This window comes from Bos grunniens, chromosome 4, assembly GCF_055505025.1.
Source record: "Bos grunniens cultivar Pamir isolate PY7600 chromosome 4, Bosgru_T2T1.0, whole genome shotgun sequence".
NCBI classification, from domain to species: Eukaryota; Metazoa; Chordata; class Mammalia; order Artiodactyla; family Bovidae; genus Bos; species Bos grunniens.
Window position 1 is genome coordinate 94,632,242 of NC_141168.1, and position 19,561 is coordinate 94,651,802.

At 38.1% G+C, this 19,561-nt stretch overlaps 1 protein-coding gene across 13 annotated transcripts in view; it reads right to left on the reverse strand.

Annotated features, from left to right (window-relative positions):
* The window catches only part of AHR (aryl hydrocarbon receptor), a 503,901-nt gene that overhangs the window by 187,218 nt on the left and 297,122 nt on the right, over positions 1–19,561 (reverse strand). The window lies entirely within an intron of this gene.

A 19,561-nucleotide genomic window follows, 5' to 3' on the forward strand; every position in this document is an offset into this window, starting at 1 on the left:
TTATTTAACTTATATGCAGAGTACATCATGAGAAACACTGGGCTGGAGGTGTTCCTAAAATAGAATCAAGCTGTTTAGGATAAAATCAATATATTCTGATACAAAGACTAGAAAAGTACACTATCCTTATTGTCTTCATCAACTAGACACCATGGAATACAGTAAGCATCATCTATGTAATATACAAAATGGAGGATTTTGCAGCACTCACAACAGGCTAACATATCAAATAACCAACTGGACTTCAGTGCTTCTTTTTTCTTTTTTGGTAACTGACATAATATATGTAAAATGGGACTGTATATAGTGGGAAAATAACACTGGAGGCAGAATAAGGCAAATACAGATTTCAGTTCTGGCTTTGCCAGGAAATCTGTTACCTTGGGAAGTCGCTTCAATTCTCTGGCATACCATTCCTTAGTCTGTAAAACAGCAAGTCTAAGGTTCATTTCTAAGGTTCTTTCCCGCTCATAGTTTCTCTATGCTTGTAAGAAAGAAACCACGTGATTTACAGCAAACTTGAGAGTCAGTAAGAATAAAACATCTTTCACTCTCACTGTCGGCAAAGTCATTTTGCAACAAAATGAGACAAAGTAGTCTCTTTAGAATAAAACAAACTGTCCCCATATCTTACTTGGTAAAACATGAACATAACTGAGACTCTTTTATGCCTATCATTTATAAATAGGTGTACCCACATTATTAACAATTATCTGTGGGGCTTTATGGCATCAACTCACAAGAACCAGTAACTTTTCAGTTACAAGTGGAGTTTCTACCTCACAAAGACAGGTTGATCCTGAGTTCACTGAAGTTTGGGCAAGAACTTAAAATGAAACTGCTATGAAAAATGAACTAATATTTTATGGACACAAACTACAGAAAACATATTTTTCTGGGCATTGTAAGAAATGTAAATAAACACACATTGAACAATATTGGGAACTTCAAAGTCTCTTTCACTCACTCTGGTAGAATAGTTTTTGAAATTATTCATTTAATTTTTTTAAATTCATTTTTTATTGCGATAACAATGGTTTCAACATTTTATAAATTTCACATGCACACTCTATGCCCGTGTCTATATGCCCTACAGTGTGATCACCACCAAACATTTAGTTTCCATCTGTCACTTGACAGTTGATCTCCTTTAACATTTTACTTTTCCCCATGGCCCTTCCCTTCTGATAACCACTGCTCTGCTTCTGTATCTACAGGTTTGTTCATTTTTTTGTTTCTTTTTTTCCATATATAAGTAAAATCTTATGGTATTCGTCTTTCTCAGTCTGACTTATTTTACTTAGCACAATGCCCTCTATTCATGGAGGGTGGGCATAAGGCCCATCCATGTTGTCGCAAATGGCAAACTTCATCTTTTTATAGCTGAGTAGTATCACAACTATTTTGCTGTGATAAGTATGTGCACGTATGTGTATTACATCTTCTTTATCCATTTATCTGTCGATGGGTAATGTACGTTGTTCCCATACGCTGGCTTTTCTAACAGTGCCGCAGTGAACATGGACTGCATGTGTCTTTTTGGATTAATGTCTCCCTATCATTAGGATAAATATCCAGAAGTGAACTACTAAATCAAATGGTAGTTCTATTCTTAATTTTTTGAGGAATCTCCATACTGTTTTCCACAGTGGCTACACCAACTTACCCTGCCACTATCCATGGCATGTAAGGATGCCAAGAAAAGGATGGTTCCCTTTTCTCCACATCCTTGCTAACACCTGTTCCTGCTTTTTCTGATAACAGCCATTCCAGTGGTTATAAGTGATATCTCACTTACCACATTGTGCATTTAACATAGTGCTAGACTTCAGGAAATGGCAACCCACTCCAGTGTTCTTGCCTGGAGAGTCCCAGGGACGGAGGAGCCTGTGGGCTGCTGTCTATGGGGTCGCACAGAGTCAGACATGACTGAAGTGACTTAGCAGTAGCAGCAGCAGACTTCCATAAACAGTGAACACATCCCCAAAATGCAAATTAATGCAAATGAAAATCCAATGATTTAATTTGATTTTTTTTTAACTGAAAAGATAAAATAACGACAGGAAACCCTTTTTCATCTGTGTAACATCTGTCTGAGTCCTTTGGATTTTTAATTCCATAGACTACATTGCAATTACACTGTAACAGCTTGAGAAAACACTGCTGGATGGTCAAAGTATTTGACATGAGAGAAGCAGATTACCTCATATATTAAAACTAAACCTCTTATTTTATCTCAAATATGGAAAAGGGGGAAAACATGGAATTTTTCATTGCTAGTTTTCCTATAGTGGATGTAGTCCATGGGTAAAGATCCTAGAAAGAAACAAGCTGGGCTACAGGCACCCAATAGGAGATTTTCTATGTTCTACAGATGTGACTTAAGAACATCTGTTCTTAATACACGTTCCAGTGGCCCTAATCCCTCTCACACTTCATCTCTAGCTCAAGGTTGCTGTTTAGTGGCTAAGTTGTTTCCGACACTTTTGCAACCCCATGGACTGTAGCCCACAAGGTTCCTCTGTCCATGGAATTTCCCAAGCAAGAATACTGGAGTATGGTTGCCATTTCCTTCTCCAGAGAATCTTCCCAACCCAGGAATCGAACCTATGTCTCCTCATTGGCAGGCATATTCTTTATCACTGGGGCCCCAGGGAAGCCCCCTAACTCAAGGTATTTGATTTCACCTTTAGTTCTTGGAATCTGGAGAGATACAGGCAGAAAACTTTCAGCTACAAATGAAATGAAAATGCTTCTGTTTATCCTATCAAGTCAGTTTATTCTAGTACAGTGCTAGTCAATATTCAACTTCTTGGCCCAGCTTTAATTCCCCTATTTCCTATAAATCACCCTTATACCTCAGGATGTCTGCCTTTGTCGTGTCTAACATCAGTTCCCCTCAACTCTGGCCTTTGGGTTGGTTTTCCTAACTCAGACCAAATCCCCTCATTTGGACAGTCTTTCCTATATCTCTGGATCACTTAAGACTAAAAATTTGGAATTTTTCTAGCAAACAGAAAAATAATCAATTTTTACATGCATCTTGTCATAATCATCCTCTCTAATAAAACCTGCTAAAGTTCACAGTTGTCCAATAAATTGGTTGAGCAAAATAAAGGTAGGCATCTTGCTTACAAATCTAAAAAAAGTGAATAAAAGTTATCATGTAATTCCAGCTGAGCTATTTCAAATTCTAAAACATGATGCTGTTAAAGTGCTACACTCAGTATGCCATCAAATTTGGAAAACCACAGGGCTGCAAAAGGTCAGTTTTCATTCCAATCCCAAAGAAAGGCAATGGCAATGTTCAAACTGTCACACAGTTGCATTCATTTCACTCATTTCACAGGTTAGCAAGATTATGCTCAAAATCCTTCAAGCTAAGCTGTAGCAGTACGTGAACAAAGGACTTCCATATATACAAGCTGGATTTAGAAAAGAAAGAGGAACCAGAGATCAAATTGTCAGCATCCACTGGATCATAGAAAAAAGCAAGGGAATTCCAAAAAAAAAATCTATTTCTGCTTCATTGACTATAATAAAGTGACTGTGTGGGTCACAACAAACGGTGGAAAAATCTTAAAGAGATAGAAATACCAAATCACCTTACCTGTCTCCTGAGAAGCCTGTATGCAGGATAAGAAGTAACAATCAGAACCAGACATGGAACAACAGATTAGTTCAAAACTGGGAAAGGAGTATGTCAAGGCTATTTATTGTCACTCTGCTTATTTAACATAAATGCAGAGTACATCATGCCAAATGCAAGGCTGGATGAATCACAAGCTGGAATCAAGACTGCTGGGAGAAATATCAACAACCTCAGATATGCAGATGACCTGATTCTGAGAAAGACTGAAGGCAGGAGGAGGAGAGGGCAACAGAGGATGAGAAGGTTGGACGGCATCACAGACTCAGTGGACATGAGTTTGAGTAAACTCAGGGAGATAGTGAAGGACAGGGAAGCCTGGCGTGCTGCAGGTCATGAGGTACCAGAGTCGGACATGACTTAGGGACTGAACAACAAAATAGACTGAAAGTTTGCTATCACACCAAAGAAATGTTCCATTAGTAGATGTTCACATACTTCTGCATATGGTTATGGTTATAGACTCGTGTTCACCAGTCACTATCAGTGAAACACTAGGTAAAGGTATTGAACTGCTCTGAACCTCAGTTTTCTCATTTATAAAATGTGAAATATAACTGTAGCTTTTTCATAGGATTGAAGGGACATATAAATCAAATCATGTTTAAAGCCTCGGGGCTTCCCTGGTGGCTCAGCAGAAAATAACCCACCTACCAATACAGGAGGCACAGGTTCAATCCGTGGGTCAGGAAGAATCTCTGGAGAAGGAAATGGCAACCCACTCCAGTATTCCTGCTTGAAAAAATCCCATGGACAGAAGAGCCTGGCAGGCTACAACCCATGGAGTCTTAAAGAGTCAGAAAGTACTTAGCAACTAAATGGCAACTAGCTAAGTAAATGCTGGTTATTGTACCTCATCTGTAAGATATACCTATTTTTTTAAGAACACTAATGTCTCTCCTTTTTGCCTCTCAAATTTTCTACTCATTTACATACCATTCCTTAATAAAAATAAGATCAACTCTCCACATTAAAAAGCAATAACATCTTATTCATATACTATTGCTAAGGTGAACTTTGTGTTTTCTTCTCAACCAAAACTGCAGCAAATAATTTATACTGATTTACACAACGTTGAGTCTGTATTTTTGGGGGGGCAGCAATTCAGGGTTTATATAAATAGAAAGAGAAGGAAGAAAGAAGAAATGAAGTTGACATGAATTTCTCTTAGAAAAGGATTATGTACATTTACCCATGCTCAAAATTCATTGTCTAGTTTCAAGTGAGCAGTCAGACACTAGTTGAACTTAGTACAGGACTATGCATGTTAAGTCACTTCAGTCATGTCCAACTCTTTGCAACCCCATGGACTGTAGCCTGCCAGGCTCCTCTGTCCATGGATTCTCCAGGCAAGAGTACTGGAGTGGGTTGCTATTCCCTTCTCCAGGGCATCTTCCCAACCCAGGGATCGAACCAGCATCTCTATGTCTCCTGCATTAGCAGGCAGGTCCTTTACCACCAGCACCGCCTGGGAAGCCCAAGTACAGGACCCCATCAGACAAACCTGAGTTCATACGTGACCTCCACCACTCATCAGACCTTAGGAAATCACTTAGCTTTCCTGAGTATCTATTTTCACATAGACAAATAAAGATAGTAGTTATTCTTATGAGATTGTTGTGAGGATTACAGTAAACACTTGGCATCTACTAGGCATTTGATAAACACTAGCTCTCTTTCCACACTATATCAATTATGACAATAAATGGTAAAATAAGAAACAGGCAAATAGAGATCCTCAACCAGATATAAATATACCTTAAACATAACTTCTTTATGTTATGATTATTATTTACTATATAAAATCGGTAAAACATTCAATCTTCAGTGCTGGTTTTTTTTTTTGTTAAATTAACTCTATTGAGACTTGCCTTATGGCCCATTATTTATCTTTGCATGACTTATAAAACATTTTTGTTAAACTCTCTACTATGATAGTGGTTTTTCAATTTGTGCTAGTAATTCTGTGAGTTTTTGCTTTATATATTTCAGGGATTTCTTATTGTGTTTATATGAATTTCCCTGAAGGAGCAAATGGCAACCCACTCCAGTATTCTTGCTTGGAGAATCCCATGGACATTTTCTGGGTAAAATTAAGCTTTTCATTATATATGATAGTTTCTCTCTAATAATTCTTGCTTTCTTAAGACTATTTCTTCCTGATGTCATTTGAACAGTATATTTCTCTGCTTAATATATATACTTGGTATATATTTTGTTGTCTTTTACTTTCAACTTTTCTATACCATTAGGCTTTAGATATCTCCAGTGTATATCAGATAGTTAGTTTTTTGTTTCTTTTTTTTTTTTTACAGTTTAAGAAATTTTTTTTCTTTTTTTTAAAATTTTATTTTATTTTTTAAGCTTTACAAATTGTATTAGTTTTGCCAAATATCAAAATGAATCTGCCACAGGTATACATGTGTTCCCCATCCTGAACCCTCCTCCCTCCTCCCTCCCCATATCATCCCTCTGGGTCGTCCCTTAGTTTTTTAAATCCAGTAAAATAATACTGCCTTATTAATGAGTTTATTCTGCTTACTTCTAATATTATTTTAATATGCTCACATTTATTTCTACTATCCTTTTACATACATTTCATTTCCCTGTTTTCCTCTCTTTATTTTTATTCCCTATTCATTTATGTTACAGTGGTTGGGGTTTTGTCCCCTCTACTAGTTTGCAAGTTGTATACTCATATTTGTTTTAGTGGTTACCCTATTTAGAAAAAAAAAAAAAAAGCAGCTTTACTGAGATAAATTCACAAGCCATAAAAGTCACCCATTTCAGGAATATAATATTCAAAGACTTAGTATCAAGGACTTGTACAACCATCACAACAATCTAAATTTAGCGTATTTCTATCACCTAAGAAGAAACACTGTTCCCTTTACCAGTCACACCCCATCTCTTAGAGGCCCTAATCCCTGTTAACCACTAGTCTATGTTTTGCCTTTTAAAATTCACTTATTGTTGGTAGACATTAGCCTGAAGCTTCAACCACCGGATCAACTAGAACGTAAGAAATGCTGACCTTTTTTGAACTCTGGCACTTCAATCAACCGTCTTGACCTGTCAACCTCTGTCCCTGTTCTATGCTGAATTTTCTTGCTCAAGCCCCTTCATGAATGTGCACACACTGTCCAAGCCTTCATGAACATTATATACCTCAATTTAAAACATCCCCAATTTTCTTGTCTAGAGAAGCTGCCTTGGGAAAGATCCCTTGTGTTCTTTTTACTTGCAAGTAATAAATCCTTCCTTCTACTGAAAAATAAAATAAAATAAAATTTTCCTATTGTTGACATTTCATTTCATCTTAGTCAAAAGGCAGAGATATGATTCTTGACATTTCAAATAACTAGAATTATGCAATATATAGTATAGTCCTTTGTGACTAGTTTCTTTCACTTAACATAATGTTTTCACTCAGCATGATGAAAAAGTTCATCCATATTATAGCCATTCCTTTTTATGCCCCAATAATATTTCATCATGGGCTTCCCTGGTGGCTCAAATGGTAAAGAAACTGCCTGCAGTATAGAAGCGATTCAATCCCTGGGTTCAATCCCTGGGTTGGGAAGATCCCCTAGAGAAGGGAATGGCAACCCACTCCAGACAAAGGAGCCTGGCAGCCTATGGTCCATGGGGTCTCAAAGAGTCGGACACGGCTGAGCGACTAAGACAACAATATTTCATCATATGGATATAAAACATCTATTCATTACATGATGGAGATTTAGATTGTTTCCACTTTTTTACTCTCATGAATAATGCTTCTAGGAACATTTATGTACAAGTTTTTATGTGGATATGTCTATTTCTCTTATGTATAGGCCTACAAGTTTAATTGCTGGGTCATATGCAGATGGGAATACCAGACCACCTGACCTGCCTCTTGAGAAACCTATATGCAGGTCAGGAAGCAACAGTTAGAACTGGACATGGAACAACAGACTGGTTCCAAATAGGAAAAGGAGTACGTCAAGGCTGTATATTGTCACCCTGCTTATTTAACTTATATGCAGAGTACATCATGAGAAACGTTGGGCTGGAAGAAGCACAAGCTGGAATCAAGATTGCCGGGAGAAATATCAATAACCTCAGATATGCAGATGACACCACTCTTCTGGCAGAAAGTGAAGAGGAACTAAAAAGCCTCTTGATGAAAGTGAAAGAGGAGAGTGAAAAGGTTGGCTTAAAGCTCAACACTCAGAAAACAAAGATCATGGCATCTGGTCCCATCACTTCATGGGAAATAGATGGGGAAACAGTGGAAATAGTATCAGACTTTATTTTGGGGGGCTCCAAAATCACTGCAGATGGTGATTGCAGCCATGAAATTAAAAGGCACTTTCTCCTTGGAAGCAAAGTTATGACCAACCTAGATAGCATATTCAAAAGCAGAGACGTTACTTTGCCGACAAAGGTCCATCTAGTTAAGGCTATGGTTTTTCCTGTGGTCATGTATGGATGTGAGAGTTGGACTGTGAAGAAAGCTGAGCACTGAAGAATTGATGCTTTTGAACTGTGGTGTTGGAGAAGACTCTTGAGAGTCCCTTGGACTGCAAGGAGATCCAACCAGTCCATTCTAAAGGAGATCAGCTCTGGGTGTTCTTTGGAAGGAATGATGCTAAAGCTGAAACTCCAGTATTTTGGCCACCTCATGCGAAGAGCTGACTCATTGGAAAAGACTCTGATGCTGGGAGGGATTGGGGACAGGAGGACAAGGGGATGACAGAGGATGAGATGGCTGGATGGCATCACTGACTCAATGGACGTGAGTTTGTGTGAACTCCGGGAGATGGTGATGGACAGGGAGGCCTGGCGTGCTGCAATTCATGGGGTTGCAAAGAGTCGGACACGACTGAGCGACTGAACTGACTGATGCAGATACTATAGTTAACATTTTAAAAAGCTGAAACATTGTTTTCCAAACAGGTTATACCGTTTTCAGTTTCACAGCAACATATGAAGGGTCTAATTTCTCAGTCTTGCCAACACTAACTCCTGTCCTCATGATTATGACAGCTGAAGTGGGCTCAAATGGTATCTCATTGTAGTTTTAATTTGCATTGTCCCACAGTTATATATAGCCATATATATATATAGCCAAATGTATAGCCAATGAACACATAAAAGATGATCAACATTATTACAGTTAATAATGTTGATCATCTTTTATGTGTTCATTGGGTATACATTTTTTCATTAGATTAAAAATGAAAAATACTTTGTCCATTCTTAATTGAATAGTCTTTTACATTAAGTTCTAAGAATTCTACATATTCTGGACACAAGTACCTCTTCAGATATTTGGAAGACAAGTATTTTCCTTCTTCAGTGGGTTGGCTTCTTGTTATCTTGATAGTGTCCTTTAAGGCACAAAATTTTTAACTTTGATGATGTCCAATTTACCTTCTTGTTATTTGTACATTTATGGTCATAGTTAAGAAACCATCACCTAATCCTAAATCAAGAAAATTTACTCCTAAGTTTAAGAGTTTTATGGTTTTAGCTCTTACATTTATGTCTACAGGCCATTTTGAGTCATTTTTGTGTATTATATGAGGCAGGGGTCTAATTTCATTCTTTTTATGTAAATATCCAGCTGTTCTCACACTATTTGTTGAAAGATTCCCATTTCCTCATTGAACTCTTGCAGCACCCTTATTGCAAAACGTTTAACTGCAAATATGTGAGTTAATTTCTAGAGTCTATATTCTATTCCACTGATCTATATGTCTGACTTTTTGCAAGTACCACGCAGCCCTGATTACTACAGTTTTTACCATAAGCTTTGAAATTAGGAAGCATGGATCTGCCAATTTTATTCTGCAGCTTTAAAACTGTTTTGGCTATACAAAGCCCCTTGTTTCTTATATGAAATTTAGGATGATCTTGTCGATTTTCTGAAAAAGAAAGCCAGATGTATAGGAATTATGTTCTATCTATTGATTCATTTAGGGAGAGTAACAAGTGGTCTGTGGATGGTGACTGGAGCCATGAGAATAACAGCATCACCTAGCATGTTCTAGCCCAAGAATCTGCGAATGAGATTTTGCTTGGTAAAAAAGGATATTTACAGATAGAATTAAGGATCTTGAGATAATACCATCCTGGATTATCCAATTGGGCCTTTAATACAATCACAAGTACTCTTTATAATACATAGAAGAAACACAGCCATTCAGAAGTGAAGGACATATGAAGATGTAAATAGATATTAGAGTTATGTAGCCACAAGCCCTGAGTTGCCTGGAGCAAAAGGCAAAGAAAAGAAGAGAAAAAGAAGGATTGTCTTCTATAGACTTCAGAAGGAGTGCTGTTCTGTCAACACTTTGATTTTGAACTATTGGACTCTAAAATTGTGAGAGAACGCGTTTCTGTAGTTCTAAGCCACCATGTTTGTGGTAATTTGTAATGTCCGTCATAGAAAACTAACCCAGAGAGTACAGTCATCTTAACAGTATTGTTTTCCCAGTAAACATGTAAGGATATGAGAGTTGGACCATAAAGAAGGCTGAGTGCTGAAGAACTGATGCTTTCGAATTGTACTGGAGAAGACTTCTTGAGGGTCCCTTGTACGGCAAGGAGATCAAACCAGTCAATCCTAAAGGAAATCAACCCTGAAGTCATTAGAAGGACTGATGCTGAAGCTTCAATACTTTAGCCACCTGATGTGAAGAGTCAATTAATTGGAAAAGACTGATGCTGGGAAAGATTCAGGGCAAGGTTGTCGGGGGGGAAGGGATAAGATGGTTGGTGGCAACACTGACTCAATGGACATGAGTTTGAGCAAACTACGGGAGATACAGAAGGACAGGGAAGCCTGACGTGCTGCAGTCCATGGGGATGCAAAGAGCTGAATATGACTTAGTGCCTGAACAACAACAAATTCATGAATATGGAATGTCTTTCCATTTATTTATCTATTATCTTTTTTTTCTGTGTTTTGTAGTAGTTTTCACTATACAAGACTTGCATTTCTTTTAAATTTAAATCTTAGGTATATTGTTCTTTTGGATGCTGTTGTAAATTGAATTATTTTCATATCATTTTCAAATTGTTATTGTGTATTTAAAATAAACCAATTTTTGTATATTAATCTTGTATCTTACAACCTTACTGGACTTGTGTTCATTCTTCCAGTATTTTTCTAATTTCTTAGAATTGTTTATATACAAGATCATGTCATCTGTTCATAAAGAGAGTTTTATTTTTTCCTTTTTGTAACTAGATACCTTTTATTTCTTTTCTTGCCTAATTGCCTTGGATAGAACATGCAATTCAGCGTTTGACAAAAGTGGAGAGAGTACATATTCTTGTCTTATTCCTGATCTTAGGAGGACAGTTTTCTGGCGTTCACCATCAAGTATGATGTTAGCTGTGGGTTTTTTATTATGTGCCTTTTGTAAGCCTACAGAAGTTCCCTCTCTTAGTTTGTTGTGTGCTTGTATCATGAAAGGGTATTTGGTTTATCAAGAGCTTTTTCTATGTCTATTGAGTTGATTGTGTGATTTTTGTCCTGTAAAAGGTCTAATTTTTGTGTGTGCTAAACTAACCATGAATTCCTGGAATAAGTTCCATTTGGCCTTGCTGTATAATCTTTATTCCTTTTGTATATCGCTGGATTAAGTTTGTTAACACTTTGTTGAGGATTCCTCTTCTCTATAGGAAATATTGATCTATTATTTCCTTTTCTCACAAGGTCTTGTCTTGTTTTAGTATTAACACTGGCCACACAGACAAAACTGGGAAATAGAACCTTCTCATCTACTTTTTGAAAGAGTTTGTGGGGAGCTGGTATTAATTCTTTAAAAGTTTGGTAGCATTCACCTGTGAAGCCATTTAGAAGCCTAGGCTTTTCATTAGATACAACTTTTAAATTATCGAACTCTTTTCTCAGAAGTACAGTCAGATTTTCTACCTCTTGGGTTAGTTTCAGTAGCTTGTATCTTTCTAGAAACTTGTGTATTTCATGTATGTTGTCTCATTTGTCAGTGTACAGTAATTCAAGGGTATTCCTTGTAATTAAAAACAAATTCTGTAAAGTAGTAGTGAAGTCCTCTCTTTTTTCTTTCTGATTTTAGTAATTTTTCTCTCGCCTTTCTTTTTCTGTAGGCCAAGTAATGACTTATCAATATATTGATGTTTTCAAAGATTTTGAAATTTGGTTTTGTTGATTTTCTCTTTTCCATTTTGTTTCTTTCCACTCTACCATTTTTAATTTCCTTTTCCTTGTTGTGGTTATAGTTTCTTCTTTTTTTTTTTTTTCCAGTTTCTTAACATGGACAGTTATTTTTCTATCTTATTTTAAATAAAAGCTTTTATAGATAAAATTTCCTCTAAGCACTTCTTTAGCTGCATGTTTGCTCTAGAACAATCTCCACATACTTCAAATGGTTGTTTTTCTCGATTTTCACCAATTATAATTTTTTCACTAGGGAGTGGGTCCACAGAGCTCAACAAAAGAGTATTTCTGAAGTGCTTCATCATTTTACAGCAATAAATGAGCCAGGAAGTATGGTTTAATTATCAAGATGAATGCTAATTAATCAAGTGTAAGGAAAGGAATATTGCAATTGCATACTACTAAGGTTGCAACTTCACTAATCCAGTTTTGTCTAAAGGAATATGAGCTTATTTATCAGAACTATGGTTCCCAGTCAAGTTCTAGACAGTTTTTTCAAATCACTTTTAGTGCTGAAGCCTGAATATGCAATTTAGGATTTAGTCAGCTGAAAGAATTCTCACAGCAAGAGCTAAAGTCTGTACTTCATTTTTTATCCCCAAACTATGTCTTATCTAAGTATCTCTAAAAGCAGATGCCATCACTGGAAACACTGCTTTTACCATACAACTAAAACTCTACTGGGTTACTGCTGTTACTGTTCAGTTGCTGAGTTGTGTCTAATTCATTGTAATCCCATGGACTGCAGCCTACCAGGCTTCCCTGTCCTTTACTATCTCCCAGAGCTTGCTTAAATTCATGTCCATTGAGTGATACCATCCAATCATCTCATTCTCTGTTGTCCGCTTCTCTCCCTGCCCTTAATCTTTCCCAGCATGAGGGTTTTCTCCAATAACTCGGTTCTTCACATCAGGAGGCCAAAGTATTAGAGCTTCAGCATCAGTTCTTCCAATGACTATTCAGGGTTGATTTTCCTTTAGGATTGACTGGGTTTGTTTCCTTGCTGTCCAAGGGAATCTCAAGAGTCTTCTCCAGTATCACAATTCAAAAGCATCAGTTCTTTGGCTGTAATCTATTAGGTTACAACTGAAAAAAAATGAAAGAATAACTAACTGCTTCATTTCATTTCCCTCTTGTGTGCCTCAATTTCAGGATAGAGAAGACCCTTGCTAGTAGCTTAAGAAGATGAATAAAGAAAAGTGGACAGCGTGAAGGTAAGAGTGGCACAGTATTGAAGCAAGATTCTAGAGAAGGAAACTCAGGATAAAAATCCTGGCATCAGTTAACATTAACCTTTGAACTCAAACAAGGTTTTCAAATGTGAATGCTCTTGAACTAATAAATCAGTAAATTTAATAATCTATAAAAAGTGAGATGACAAACTAAAATTTGGAGGTTAGATAAATATAAATGTTTCAAAAGTTGGTGGTGAAAATGTGATAGAGAGTGCATTTGAGATAAATAAAAGGCTTCAAGGACAGCAGTGAAGATATGGCTAAGTTTAAAATAATATGAATTTGCTTGACATTCATTTGCATGCTTTTGTCACATCATACGGTATTACAGAGCAACCCAGAAATGGAGACAGACAAAGAAGTGTTAGAGATTTTCCTGAGTGACTGGCTAGAATTCCAAACAAAAGCAATCCGGGATTGACCAGCTGTGGATACTAAAGCAAGAAAAACAAAAGGGAGCTGAAGCTGATGCAGAGAGCATAGAGGCACCACAGAATACAGATAATGAGCAGGGGCGTTATCTGTATGCTCAGAACAGATAATGAGCATATTGACTGAAAGTGAGAGCACAAATATTTGGACCAATGATAAGAGAATTCGGAACAAGAAAAGATTCAAAGGCAATTTTTTTTTTTTCCTGGAGATGCCTAGAAGATGAGAAAAGCTGATGATAACTGGAATTGGTAGTTTTGCACCCCTTTTCAGATTCAGTGGCCTAATTCTAAAGAATTCATCCTCCTTGCAGACCACCTGGGACTTAGCTGGTACCCTGGCTAGTTCTCAGAGGAGGCTTGAGTCAGATTTTCATCTTTGGGGCTTAAGTTGTCCTAATTTCCCACATGCTGAGCTCATCTGTGTCAAGTCATTTCTGGGTTTCAGTACAATGTCACACTGCCTGCCTTCTGCACAGCCAGACAGTGCAACACAAAAGTGAGTAATGTTAACTTTCTATGGGGAAACTCTGACTAAGGGGAAGTGGGAGTCATAAGGTGCTAGGTAGATACTTATCCCTTTCTTTGTCCCTTTGGTTGATATGTTCAATTATGGTTTTTCCCTTGCAATCACTGCAAAACAGTTCTGCATGCCAGAAGAACACACCTACTGAGTACTCTATTTTTCTACAGCTGGCTAAAAAGGGTGGTTAGTGAAATAACCCATTATATTTCATTGCTTTCTATCTCTCCTTGTTTTACTATCATTTTTCCACCACATCATTGACCTTAAACTTGTACTTCCTCAATAAAGATTTATGATCCTTGCCTTTGGCTCCGATTTTCAAAGAACTTAGGTTGTCATGAAGTTCTAGTAGGAGAACTATCATGATAAACATGGAAAGAATCATAATGCAGGAAAGTGAAAGTGAAAGTCACTCAGTTGTGTCCAACTCTTTGTGACCCCATGGACTGTAGCCCACCAAGTTCCTCTGTCCATGGAATTCTCCAGCAAGGATACTGGAGTGGGTCGCCATTCCCTTCTCCAAGGGATCTTCCCGACTCAGGGATCGAACCCAGTTCTCCCACATGGCAAGCAAATTCTTTACCAACTGAGCCACCACGGAGTGCTAATGCAGGAGGATCCTATTAATCAAACAGAAATTCTATTAATCAAATTCTGAAGGCAGAAGAAATGGACTGGGAGATATAAAATGACTTAGAGACAGAACTAGAGCAATGGCAACTCTCAAAGTGGTAGGGAAATATGGTACTGTTTAGAAGAAAAGCTGAAAAAATAATTTCAGAGACACTGAGTTGAATTGGTTTTAAACAAAATGCAATCGCAGTTCGAAGGCACAATAATTGTAGTATTATGAAACACAGAAAATTACTTAAAAGAATATAACATGCATATGCACATATATACAAATGACTTAAGACACATCAGATAGAAATGTTATTTTTGTGCTCTTTAATAAATATTTTAAAATCAATTTTCATTAGTTCATGATTCATCAAACATTTACTTGGGTTCTTTATGGGCCATTTACTCTTTTAATATGCTGAAAGCAGACAAAAATAACTAAATTTTGTACATTAAAGACAGTAAGTGCTATGGGTAAAATAGAACAAGATAAGGAAAATCAGGACCCTTGGGAGATGGTGATGGAGGGATGGAAATTTCTAATTGTAAGTAAAAAAAAATTTCAAAATGTGAAGTATTGAGGCAGTGGATATCAAAAGGAGAAAAACCATAGGTGGAAAACACAGCTCCTGTGAAGGCCTGAAGTAGGAATAACGTTTTTAAGAAATAGCATGGAGGCGAGGTTGGCTGGAGAGCAAGTGGCAGGGACAGAGGTGGGAACAGATCAGTCAATAATGAAGACCCAGATCCCAGACAGCTTTGTGGGTCACTGTGAGCATGATGGCTGTTAACTTTAAGGAAAACTGGGAACCACTGTAGAGTTTAGAGAAAGGCCATAGGGTAATTTCTGTGTGTGTGCTTAGTCACTCAGTCATGTCCAACTCTTTGCGACCCCACGGATTGCAGCCCACCAGGCTCCCCTGTCCATAGGATTCTCAGACAAGAATACTGGAGTGGGTTGCCATGCCCTTCTCTAGGGGATCCTCTCGACTCAAGGATCGAACCCAGGTTTCCCGAATTGCAGGCAGATTCATTACCATCTGAGCTACCAGGGAAGCCCATCTACACTGGCATTACTCTAGATGAGTGTTGAAAAGACACAAAGGGATTGTAAAGGCCACAGTCAAAAGAAGGCAGGTCAGGCAGCAAGAGCAATAGCTTTGTTGAAACATAATGTTGATTCTGGTCACAGTGTTAGCAGTGATGGTCCTGGGGAAGAGACTGGATGCTGAATACATGCTGCAAATAGGGCCTGAATATATGCTGCGAATGATGATCTGACTCATTCAAAGTGGGTGAGAAAGAAACCAGGAAGTAAAGAAATGACTCCAAAGCTTTAAGTTTGAACAACTGGAAAGATGAAGTTGCCATCCACTACAATGGGTAAGATGCTGGTAGAAGCAGGTTACAGAGGAAGGATGAGAGTTGGTTTTGAACATTTTCAGTTTGACATGTTTTTTTGACATTAAGTGAAGATATAAGGAGGGAGTTAGGTATACAAGACTAGAATATGTGCGTGCCTGCTAAGTTACTTCAGTCATGTCTGATTCTTTGTGACCGCACGGACTATAGCCCGAGAGGCTCCTCTGTCCATGGATTTCTGCAGGCAAGAATACTGGAGGGGATTGCCATGCCCTCTCCAGAGAATCTTCCTGACCCAGGGATCGAACCCACATCTCTTATGTCTCCTGCTTTGGCAGGTGGAGTCTTTACCACTGGTACCACCTGGGAAGCCCATAAGACTAGAGGAGGGGTCAGCAAACCAGAGAGTAAGTGTTTTATCAGACTCTGTGGGCCAAGTGTTACATCTCAACCACTCTGCCATTGGGCAGTCAACAACAACACGCAGAAGAACAGGCATGGCTGTGTTCCAATAAAAATGTACACAAACAGGCTACAGTTAAATTTGATCTAAGGGCCATAGTTTGCTAACTCATGGTCTAGAGTCTGGAAAAGTGGTCTGAATTACAGAAACACAGTTGAGAGTTAACAGCATACAAACATTTCCTGCTGCTGCTGCTGCTAAGTCACTTCAGTCACGTCCGACTCTGTGCGACCCCATAGACTGCAGCCCACCAGGCTCCCCTGTCCCTGGGATTCTCCAGGAAAGAACACTGGAGTGGGTTGCCATTTCCTTCTCCAATGCATGAAAGTGAAAAGTGAAAGTGAAGTCGCTCAGTCGTGTCCAACTCTTAGCCACCCCATGGACTGCAGCCTACGAGGCTCCTCCGTCCATGGGATTTTCCAGGCAAGAGTACTGGAATGGGGTGCCATTGCCTTCTCCGACAAATATTTCCTAAGCTATGCTAATTTGATGTAAAACTTCTGCATCTGATATTTGTGTTTTCCCCTTATTCTGAATAGTAACTGTACTTTTAAAACTATATACTTTTTTTTTCTTTGAAAAGCAATCTGCAAGGAACTGTGAACATGCCCATTTGGTTCAATAAAAAGAATAATTTGAATGAAAACTTTAAGAATACAACTGATCACTAAATTTCTATTTAGTACAGAACATGTTAAATATTGGGCTTCCCTGATAGCTCAGTTGGTAAAGAATCTGCTTGCAATGCAGGAGAGCTGGGTTTGATGCCTGGGTTGGGAAGATCCCCTGGAGAGAGGAAAGGCTACCCACTCCAGTATTTTGGCCTGGAGAATTTCATGGACTGTATAGTTCATGGGGTCATAAAGAGTCAGACATGACTGAGAAACTTTCACTTCAATTCAATTTAATTCAATGTTAAATATTTAGTCTGCTTGCAATAGGCTCTTGAAATTGAGTATTTGAGGAAGCCTGTGTTATTCAGCTTAGTAGAGCTACATATAAATAACAAGAACAAAATACATTTTCATGTATCATACTCAAAGTAAGTGGAAAATACCATAGGAACTATGAAAAAGTTGGGACTCTAACAAAAAGGAAATTGTCATCTGTGAAGCCATTCATCAAGACAATTCTGATTTCACAGCCAGAAGCATTTTAGAAATAAAGAGAAAAACTTTAGGACAAAAGACTGATATCATATTATTGATAAAGAATCCCACTGAATCAACAGGATGTTTAACAGACAAATGTAAGATGCATTCTTTCCTAATTACTTAGCAAACAGAAAAGTACTACTAAAAAATATTCATGTAGGCACAAAGCTGCTGCTGCTGCTAAGTCGCTTCAGTCGTGTCCGACTCTGTGCGACCCAGTGGACGGCAGCCCACCAGGCTCCCCCATCCCTGGGATTCTCCAGGCAAGAACACTGGAGTGGGTTGCCATTTTCTTCTCCAATGCATGAAAGTGAAAAGTGAAAGTGAAGTCGCTCAGTCATGTCTGACCCTCAGCGACCCCATGGACTGCAGCCTTCCAGGCTCCTTCGTCCATGGGACTTTCCAGGCAAGAGTACTGGAGTGGGGTGCCACTGCAACTGATATTAAAACAACATATAAACACAGTATTAGAAAAACTAAGAGAATGCTAAAATCTTCCTGGTTTAGGTTTGGAGTTGTAACAATGCTAGAGCATATGGGAGCTGGGAAAGGGGCTGTTTTTATAGCAATCAATCATTTTAGAAGAGAATAGCAATGCTTCTCAACCTTTTGCTTTTATTGTCTACCCTGTGGAGTTTTTAGTCTTTTCCCTAATGGCAACCCCCTATGATATTTTAAAAACTAAGATGTATTGTATACATGTCTATGTATAGATATATGGGATGCAAATTGTTTGAAGAGCTACAAGCCATTTTAATATCTCAGATTTTGCCTCCCAAAGAACTAATGCTCCCCCCAACCATTAGGGGTGATACTACTCTCTTGAGAATAACTGTCTTAAACTATGGACTATCCGCCGATCAAAGTTACATGGTTCACAGCTGTCTCTGTAATGCCTAATGCCTTGGTTGGTGGGGATGGGAGATGAAGAGGTGGTAGAAGGCTGGATTAGAGGAGTATGGCTAACAGAAAAATTATTTTCCTTTGCTTTTGCTATATTTATTCCCTGCCTTCATCATTATTCTGCTGAAACCTAGTTTGACTGTGAAGCATAGAAAGAGATAAAGAAATAAAGAAAAAGAAAACACTGTAACTAAGCAACTCATGGGGAAATATGATGGGGGAGAAAATGGATTACCAGTTATCAAGTGACAATTTCAGAAGAAATATACTCATAACAATTGATACAATTAAGATCCCATCTCAAGAGTAAGTTAAAGTTTACTTCCACATTATATTCATCTACTGAGATCCTTTGGTAGCCAAGATCAGTGTGAGTTACAGAATTATTTTCAGTCTGGTTTCATGAGATAATCTGATGGTCTTGGTATCTCAGTTTCCAGGTCTCAAGACAATCTTGAATTGGGATTTTGAGACAGAAAAACCACCGCAGGAACCTGTTAGGAAAACGGTCTTTGATATCTCAATCTAAATTATGATTATCTTGAAGTCACAAACCATTTTGTCTTTGCCGAAAAGATAGTGGGTTTGAAAGCAATAATTTTAAGTCAATTTTTCAGCCCCTGTTGGTCTTTTCATGTTGTGTTTGCAGGAGAGAGAGACACAGATGTGGTGGGGCCCACTTCCCAAGGCCAGATGGTAACATGATTCACAGGATCAAGACAAAGCCTGCGAGTGAATTCTGAGAAAGAGAAATGAGCGACAATTGGATTTTGTTTTTATAAAAATAAGTTGTTGTCACCTCTCTGGTAAATTCTAACTACAAAATTCTATGTCCCATTTACATCCTGTGGCCAGCTGCAACTTCTACATGTGCTCTATCATATTTAGTGTTATGTGATCAAACTTGTTTATATGGAAAAGTAGGTTTTAATGAAAATAAAAAAGTGTGTTTGGGTCCCAGATTTTTATTCCAACAACTCCGTGAACACCCAAAGACTTTTCCTCAAAAAGTCAACATACCAA